The sequence below is a fragment of the Convolutriloba macropyga genome, unplaced genomic scaffold, assembly GCF_964194025.1.
Source record: "Convolutriloba macropyga unplaced genomic scaffold, txConMacr16.3 SCAFFOLD_605, whole genome shotgun sequence".
Lineage (NCBI taxonomy): Eukaryota > Metazoa > Xenacoelomorpha > Acoela > Convolutidae > Convolutriloba > Convolutriloba macropyga.
The window spans coordinates 67,373-76,268 of record NW_027452738.1 but is presented as its reverse complement, the minus strand read 5'-3'; positions in this window follow the sequence as shown (position 1 = coordinate 76,268).

Below are 8,896 nucleotides of genomic sequence, written 5' to 3'. Positions count from 1 at the left end.
GGGCGCTCATCGGCTGTACCGCCGGTGGCTTCCTCCAGCCGTGGCTTGGCCCCCTTTGACCCAGTCTGCTTGGGTCTGCTCTTCCCCACAGGGGGAGGCGCATAGCCGGTCCTCTGGCGATACGTCCGGTCTGGAGCTGCGGCTCCCTGGATGATCTGGACGCACTGTGGGACCCCTGCTCGGATCCACTCGTCAGAGGTAAGTCGGCCGCCCCGCCTGATGATCCAGGACTGCCTCGCCTCAACATCTCGGTCGGGCGCCCTTTGGCGCCGTGCTGTAGGACGAGGGGGCCTGCCGGTCTCAGACAGGCCACTGCGGCGGCTCCGCCTCCTGGTCGCGAAGCTCCTGGGACCTCCCTTGAGTCCCTCCTGCCTGGGGCGCTTCCCCTTCGGGTCATCGCCAGGCGGCGCTTGCCGAGGCTGCTTAGCCGACCGGCTGCTTTCCCCTCTTGCCCCTGGCGAACCGCCTTCTGGTCTCGGCGCGGGCGGGAAACTGCCCTCACTTCTTGGCACGTCGCCACCACCATCATCTTCGTCAGATGAATCATCATCTGGTAGCCCTGGCGGCCCTGGCGGTGGCCTTGGCGCCTCTGGCCTGTCCATCCGCCCGTAGAAGCTCTTCGGGTTAGCTTTCCGGCGTCCCCCACTGTTCCACCTCGGGTGTGGGAGACTCTCGGCCTCGCTCTCCTCGTAATCTGGCGGACGAACGACAACTTCCCAGCCATCGTCCATAGCCCAGTATGGCCTCCCACTGTCAAAGTGGCGCCAATACTCTTCGTTGTCGATGTGCTGGTCGGGCTCCCAATCCACCTTCTCGCCTAACAGCTCAGGGGTTAACTCGGGTTGCTGCCCGTTGCCGCGCGCGTCACTCGCTGGCACTACATCCTTCCTCCTGGCCCTCCGGAGGTGGTCGATGGCGGCGTCCCTGGTGTGGTGGTGGACGTACCACACGTTCCTAACCACCTGGGTTACTCCGGTGTTCTCCGGGGTTCCTGGGTAAGTCGTCACTCGAAGGTTCAAACCCGGCGGGTAAGAGGGGACCATCAGGTGGAACGAGTCCATTGCGTCCCAGACTTTCCCCAGGGATGCCCACACCATCCGGCTACCCGCGAGGCGCTCCTTGAACTTGTCGGCCAGGTAGATGCAATCGTGGTCGCTCAGGACGATCCGGGCCGTATGGACCCTGACCAGGGAACCATCGTCGCGTCTCTCCACGGCTGTCATCTCCCAGGTCATGACACCGAGCCATTCCAGCACCTTCAACTTCTGAGTGTCGTCCGCATACTGGGTGTCAGTGTTCAGAACCGCCTCCAAGATCTCCTTTGCAGTCCTCCTGCGGGGATTCTTGCTCGGCCATCCGACTTCCTGGGGGTCAAGCTCCACCAGCTTACCCGGGAGCCAACTGTGGCCCCCGACATTAGGTTCTCCCCTCCACATGTCTCTGGACCCTGTCTTGTAACGGGCCAAAACCGCGTGGGCGGTTCGCTCATCTGTAATCATCAGGCGGACCCACTGGCTGGAGATCTTGGCTCCCTGTGCCGTGTACACGAGTTCCTCCACCTGGTTGCCCCAATCGACGACGCTCCACTGGCGCTGCCTTGGGTGAAGATGACGCTGATGGGTCCGCTGAAACTGAGCCGTGTCTATCGGGCCCATAGGTAATGGGCGTGCAGGGTACAGGACTTCAAGGCTCCAGTCTGGTCCCTGCCACTCAGTCACCATCTGGCTCATGTCCTCCTCGCTGATTCCCCACCATCTGGCCATGGCGCCAAAATGAGTGAGATCTCCCCCGTTGGCTGTCTGAAAGAGCTCTTCGTACTCAGCGACCACGTGGACACTCCTAGCAGTGAGATCAAAGCTCCAGTTGGGTCGCATCAGTCGGTCGAACTGCTGATGGTTCGCCAAGTACCTATGGAGGGCTGGCGACCGATGAAGCCACAGGTACTGGGAAAGGTAGTTGAACAGCCGGCTCCTCAACGGAGCGTCCCTTCCTGGCCTGCTCAAGTAGATGATTAGCAAGACAATATGAGCAAAAGTGCTCGTGTCTTGCCAGCACCGGCGCAGTACTTCCTCCACCGGAAATCTCTCCCCCACCATGGCCCTGATTGTCTGTATCAGCGGCTCGGTCGGGGCCAGCACTCTCTCCTGCGCGTTCAGCACAAGAGTCTGATGTTGTTGGCGAGTGAGAGTGTGTTGGTTCACGTTCGCCATCCTCTGTACGGCTCCCTGGCCAAGCGGGGCGCGTCCCGTGAGGAGTCGGGCCCACAGGGTACTGTGCTGAAGCTCGCCAGCCAGGTGGTTTGCCCTCGACCAATCTCGTCCGGACACTGCTGCAGCGCTTCTCTGCGGCGCGGGGTCACCCGGCTCGTCTGGATCGCCCGGATCATCAGGGTCGGGGTCGCCTCCGGGCCCTGGCGGCCCGCCGTGCCCTTCCGGCCAATCTGCCGCATCCCCTTCCTCATCGGAGGGTCCTCCCTCCGGGGGCATTCCTCCGGCGACTGCGCCCCCTCCTTCCGGTGCAACGTCTGATCTGGATCTGACTGGGGGACGGTTCCTCGGGGCTCCGAACTCCGAGAGGTTCCGCTCTTCCTCCCGGGTCATCACCGTCGTCATGAACGGTCGCGGGCGCCCCCGGGGCGTTGTCCGCGTCGAAGATCTTCCGACTGACCGGGCGGACGGGCGCCTGTCACCCGGGCTGTGACTGGCTTGCCTCCTCCTTCGCGTCGGCTCGCTGGTCATGCTGCGGGGCGGCGTCATGTTCTCAGACTCCCCACTGCTGCTCCTGACCGGTCCTGGGTTGGGCTCAATCCCCTCCTCAACCAACTTGGTCGGCAGGTAAGGGTCATCATCCGGATGAGGCCTCGGCATCACTTCAGGCCACCACCAGCCCTTCTCGTTGCGGCTGCCTCGCAGAACACCGGACTGCGGCTTCCCCAACTTGGTCTCCTCCTTCTGCTGCGGAGTGGTCGGGCGCGCTGGCTGGCGACCCTCCAGGAAATGAGCCTCCCCTGCTCCCGCAGTCACTTGCAGGCCAGACCACTTCTGGTACCTGTCGTTAGTAGCTTGCTGAATGCGACGGTAAGCCACACGGTCTCCCGGCATCATCAAGAGCGGGAAGGAACACTGCCTTCCTCTGGGGGCCTGTCCCGGTTGGACATACGCCTGTACCGCATCTGGGTAGTAGATCAGGCTGTTGGTTGTGACGTCCACTCGGGCGTGATACTCCAGGAAAAATCCAGTTCCGATCAGAAGGTCGGGAACGTTGCCTGGCATGTAATGGACGAACGTGTCGATCATCAGACGTCCACTGCCCACCACAGGGTTGAGCTCCATCCTGACCCTCTCCTTGCTGCGGAACACCTTGTCCCCATCATGGGCGCTGCTGGCTGTGCTCGGCAGACCTGGGTCTTCAATCACCGAGGACCAGTCCTTGATCATGCTCTGCGGCATGATGGCGAAGTAGGAGCTGCCCGTGTCCATGACGACGTCGTCGACCACGACACCGTTCATCTTGAAGGTCACGCCAGTCGTGTCCACTCGAGCAATCGGCCAGGTGACTTCGTCCACCACCCGGATCTCCTGGGACTTTCCTCGGGGTCCTTCTGTCGTCCCGAGGCCACTCACTTGAAAAGAGGCGGGTGCTGTGTCGCCACCGGCCCCCTGGGGGACAGCGACCTGGTCGTCCAAGTCCACCCCCAGCTCCTGCCGTATAGCGGAGATCACCATCCCCGCTATCTCTGATCCGAACCGGACACACTCCTTCAGCGAGAGATGCACTCCCCCCTTCTGCAGTCCAGCCTCGATCTTGTTCTTGAAGCGGGAGTCCTCCAATGTCTCCCCTTCGTCACGGAAGTACCCGCGAATGATGCTCTGAGCCTCCTCGCGAGACAAACCCGCCGCGACATCTGACATGGGGATGGTCTTGGCGGATGCTCCTCGAACGGCCGCCACCACTCTGTGGTTGATGGCGCTGAGCTCCGCCTCTCTGATGGGCTGGTTGCGCTCCACCACATCCCCTGCCGCCGGTCCCGGCGTCACTGGACGAAAAGACGCGGGCAGCCGGCTGGCTCTGGCTCGGGCCGCGTCCTCACTAACCGGTCTGTCGGCGGTCCTCCCTGCGTAGACCTCGTGTCCACGCCTGGCGGGATCTGAATGCCGTAACATGGCCTTCTTGGCGACAGCTGCGTAGGTGTCGACGTCGCTCACCACGTTCAGCGCCTCGCCGATGAATCCGCACGTACGCCCCATGCCCATGCCGGCGATCGCCTTCTTGGCGTAGGTCATGTTGGACTCAGCTGGCTTGTCGGCCACCTGGACGGTCTTGGAGCCCTGCTCAACGGAACGGTCCTTCCCCCTGGACGGCGCCAGGTCGGGGTGCAGCTTCCAACAGGTCTCCACGGAGTGGCCTCGCTTGCCACACCCGGAGCACTTCAAGTCCCGGGGCCTCGATGCCCCAGGCTCATCCTTGACGGGATCCTTCCCGAGCTCCCTCTTGGTCTGCGGCTTCTTGCCGTCTCCTCGACTGGTCGGGCATTCAGGGTCGAGGTGATCTCCTCCACAGTGACGGCAGGGCCTTGAAAGGGTCCTAGCATTGGGCCTGTTCTTGCCCCTCGGCTCTCTTGGATTCTCCTTTCCTGGCGGTGCCCTGACGCGCTCACTGTCTGCCTGCCTGGCATACAGTCCGATTTGCTCGGCTGTCTTGATCTTGATGGTGCTGAAATCCAGGAGCCTCTCCGTGTTGTCTAGTGTAGACACCACTCCTCCGAGCCTGTACCCGAAGGTCTCCTTGGTCCCACGCACGTACGCATTCCACATGCCGCGGCATCCCGGGATGTGGTCGTACACATCTGAGCCAATGGCATCGATGACCTCCCTGACCGTCAGAAGACATCCACGGGGACGCGACTCATATATGGCCCAGGCTGAGGCCCACTGGCTCTCGTTGGAATCCATCTCATGGGGACTCCTGTTCTTGAGGCGCCGCAGAATCGTGGTCTCGTTCTGGGGCTGCTCCCTCTTGGTGATGTAACGAGCAATGTCCGCCAACTGATGGCGAGCCACGTCGTTCTCGTAATCGTCCATCTGTTCGCGATACTGCTTGATCTCGAACTGGTAGATGGCAATGTCACTGCGGTACTCCTCCACGCTTTCCCGAGTGTGTTGCATTGGTCTTGTAGGAGCCTGGGGCTTGACTGGAGCCCCGTCAGGACGGTCGACCGATATCCCGGTCACGGCGCAGGGTAGAGGACGCCAGATGCGCTGTCCTTCCTCCCCGTCCCCTTGATCGATGATGCGGTCATACTCGTAACCACCGGTGGGGTCGTCCTCTGAGTACTCCACTCCCCTGTTCCTGCTGGTCAGTCGCTTGTCCAAGGTGACTGCGAGCCCTGGATCCATGTGTCCCATGATCAGGCCCTTCACCTTGACATAGTCGTACTCCGGGCTGGCGGCACGTAGCAGTGCCGACGAAGTGTTGTGCCTCCTCACAACGTCTTGGAGCCACTGGTATATCTGACCACTGCTCCCGTTGAGGCGGTAGACCTTCACGGTCTGGCTGGGCAGGTCCTGTCGGCTCCTGCCTTTCCTGTCCTCAGGCTCCATGCTGACGCTCCACAGAACTCGTTGCTGTCTCAGGCGCCGCTCCTGATGAACTCACTCCAGCTCCTTCTCTTCCTGCTTGTCGAGCCTGGGCTCTTGAACGAAGCAGAAGCTTGGAGACTGAACGTTGTAGGGTTGGTTTACCCTAGGTGTAGAAAGAGCTGATTGCCCTGTCTCTGGACTGTTTGGGACCGTTGGTGGCCCGAACAGTCACCAGTAGCAGCTGTGTCTTGCCTTAGAGCACAGCCTCCGATCTGATATCACCGAGGAAATATGTCGGTGAGTTAGATAAACATCTCGATTGGTTCTAGCGGAATCCTTGGTGTTCCGCTACTCGGTCGAGAATCGGTCTCAAGGTCGCGGGAGAGCACGATCTGCCCGCGTCCACCCCAATCGGAGATGGGATGTGCTTGTCCGCGAAGGTGCGGAACCTATCTTCCTGATCGGCGTGTCTTCCACGCCTGAAGCTTGGAAAATCTAATCGATTCGTTCCTAAAGGACGGAAACTGCTGCTCAATGTTCGAGTCGGGTTGGCCTCCTCGATCGGGTCGATAGCGGTCGCTCTGGGGAATACCGCTTCGTCGGTACCGCTTGGCGTTTGTTCGCTACTGGCCGTCGGTCAACCCGGTCGGTGCACGCGTCTACGTAGGGCCCATGGAATCCCAATGCAAGCCGTTCGATCACTCACGCAAGTCTCTCCGAACGGATCGCGTCACCGACATCACGCATCGTCATATTCATATGGGGATTGGCAAACAGGTCACTCGAACGCAACGATGGCCGACATCAACAGGCAATAGCACACCTTGGTCCCCGAAACGGTTTGGGGTTTTGTTGATGGAGCGATAGGATGCCTCGCTCGCGACACTCGGCCAACAATCGAATGAAATGCCTTTACCCGACGAATTGTGTCCCAAACAGGGTTCGATGATCGACGGAACCGACGGGACGGACACTCACAGGAGCACCGCGGGAAGACATGCGTTCGGAACGAGGCAAGCAAGGGCGGGCGAGAGGTTCACCGCTGTAAGTGCTCCGCGTGCCGATGATGTTCCGCACGTGCTCCGATCCCTGTCCGCTGGATTGTCTCTCCTCCCAATCACGATCCGCAACTCATACGAAATGGTAAAGGTTTACAAACTGATTGCCGGACCCAGTCTTGGGCCGGCTGAAACACAATGAGTCTGAAAGCAGGTTCAGTCTCCAAGCTTCTGCTTGGGCTGAACTATTTTCGGAGTATTTCTATCACAGGAAACACGATCAAACAAACAACTCGCCCGCAGGCGTGAAACATAGCAAAGCAAAACACTGTGTAAGGTACACGATGTAGTTTAACAGTGTAACAAGGAAAATAAAATAAAAACGAAAATGTTGCAGCTAGCCACAGCCAGCTGACGCTTCGTCTTCAGCTGGGCCGCGGACCTTGGGAACGTCCGTCACGTACTCGTCCCTTCCCGCGGGTTTCTTGGGTCTTGATGGGGTTTTCTACCCCTGTCTTGGTGGTCGCTACTCTCGCCACGACACTAGTAGTACTGGTAAGGATACAACGCAGCTTCTGGGTAAAGGATACCTACCGGTAGGGTACCTACCTACCTACCACCCTGCTACGAGTACCACCCTAGGTACCACCCTACTTTTAGCGCGGTAAAAGTACCCTACTTGTAGCTGTTGCAGGTTTTTTTTTTCACCCCCGGGGAGGAGCTGTTGCAGGTATCCTTACTCGAATCACGTTCCGCGATTTTATTATCGGTGTATTCGGATGTTTTTGTGTTGTTGACTGTTGTGCCCGACGGAATGCGATGCGAATTGCGATTAGGCCACTTCTTAGTAAAATTTTTCGTTGGCTCCACAAAAGGCCGAAATACTCGGGCTCCACAAAAGCCCCCTGCTCGAGCCTCGATCGACGGACTTTTTCAAAAGGGACTTCTTAATAAATTTTTAGTTCCTAGAGTATAAAACGTACAAATCCGTACGAGTACTCGTGCAGATGTGCCGAGCGATCGCCCGTGCCTGCTAGTACGAGCAGGGTACGAGGAGGACGGACGATCGCCGAGTGCCCCACAGTCAGCGGCGAAGCAGCTGTCCGTGCCGCAGCCCGCATTGGTCCGGCGGCCACTACGGGCGGCGGCGCACGCGCGTGGCTGAACGGAATGGTCAGCGGTCCGACGGAGCCACTGATCGTTCCGTGCGGGACGCTGTACTCGTAGGTTAAAGTACAGCGTCCCGGGCAGGAAGCGAGCAGGGGGCATTTATGGACCTCCACAAATCAAAACTATTTCAGCCGAAATAGTCTCCGATGCGGCTGATTTGTGGAGCTCCACAAATGCCCCCTGATTTAACGGCCACTAGAAATTTAGTAAGAAGTCCCATTTCGGGCCCGACCTCCACAAAAGGCCGAAATACTCAAACGAAAAAATTACTAAGAAGTGGCCTTAGAATAATGAAAAATAGTAATAGATAATGTCGCCCTCGTGTGCGATTTCGACGACTATTCGTACTATATGAATCTCTCAAATCTTATTCCTCCCTCGTACGCGAGCAGATATATGTTATATAGTAGGTACCCTATATAACGGGGGTGAAAAAAAAATAGTAGGTACCCTACCATACCTACCCTAGTTGGTTAGTTTTTGAGTTAAAATTAGGTGCGTATGACGTATGTATCGTATATCGATATAATTCAGCTAGCTGAGGCACGGATCGCGCGCGCGCGATCCTGGGCACTCGTACTAGTACCCGCACGAGTACCCGCACGAGTACCGTACGAACATACTCTAAATATTTTTTCACCCCCGGGAGAACTGAGAAGGGAGAGAACGTGGTAGGGTAGACCTACTAGGTACCTACCTGCCCTACCTACGTAGGTAGGGATAGGGATACTCTACATGTTTTTTTTGAAAAGAAATTTCAACTCTCACTCACTGTCAGGTGCAAGCCAGGCCGGACGGCAAACACGCTCACATGTAAAAACAGGGTTGACCGCATGCATGAGGAATTGAGAACTGGCAAATCCTAGGAGCGCTTTTGACCGAGCTGCCGACAGCCAGGTGCTGTGAGGCCGCAATCGAACGCAGCGTGCAGCAGATTACCGGATTCGCAAATCCTCCAACAGTTGGTTGGGTACATCGTAGCGCAGCAAAAAACAGTCTGACTGGAAGGTTTCTACGAGGTGCAGCTGTCGTGTATTACTACCCTGCGTGCTATCTCCCGTCACCGCTAGAGTTGTGCTAGTCTGAGGTGCGGGAAGTGACATCCGGCCGGCGCAACCTGCGAAACCTAGGTACTCTGCACAAGGAGTG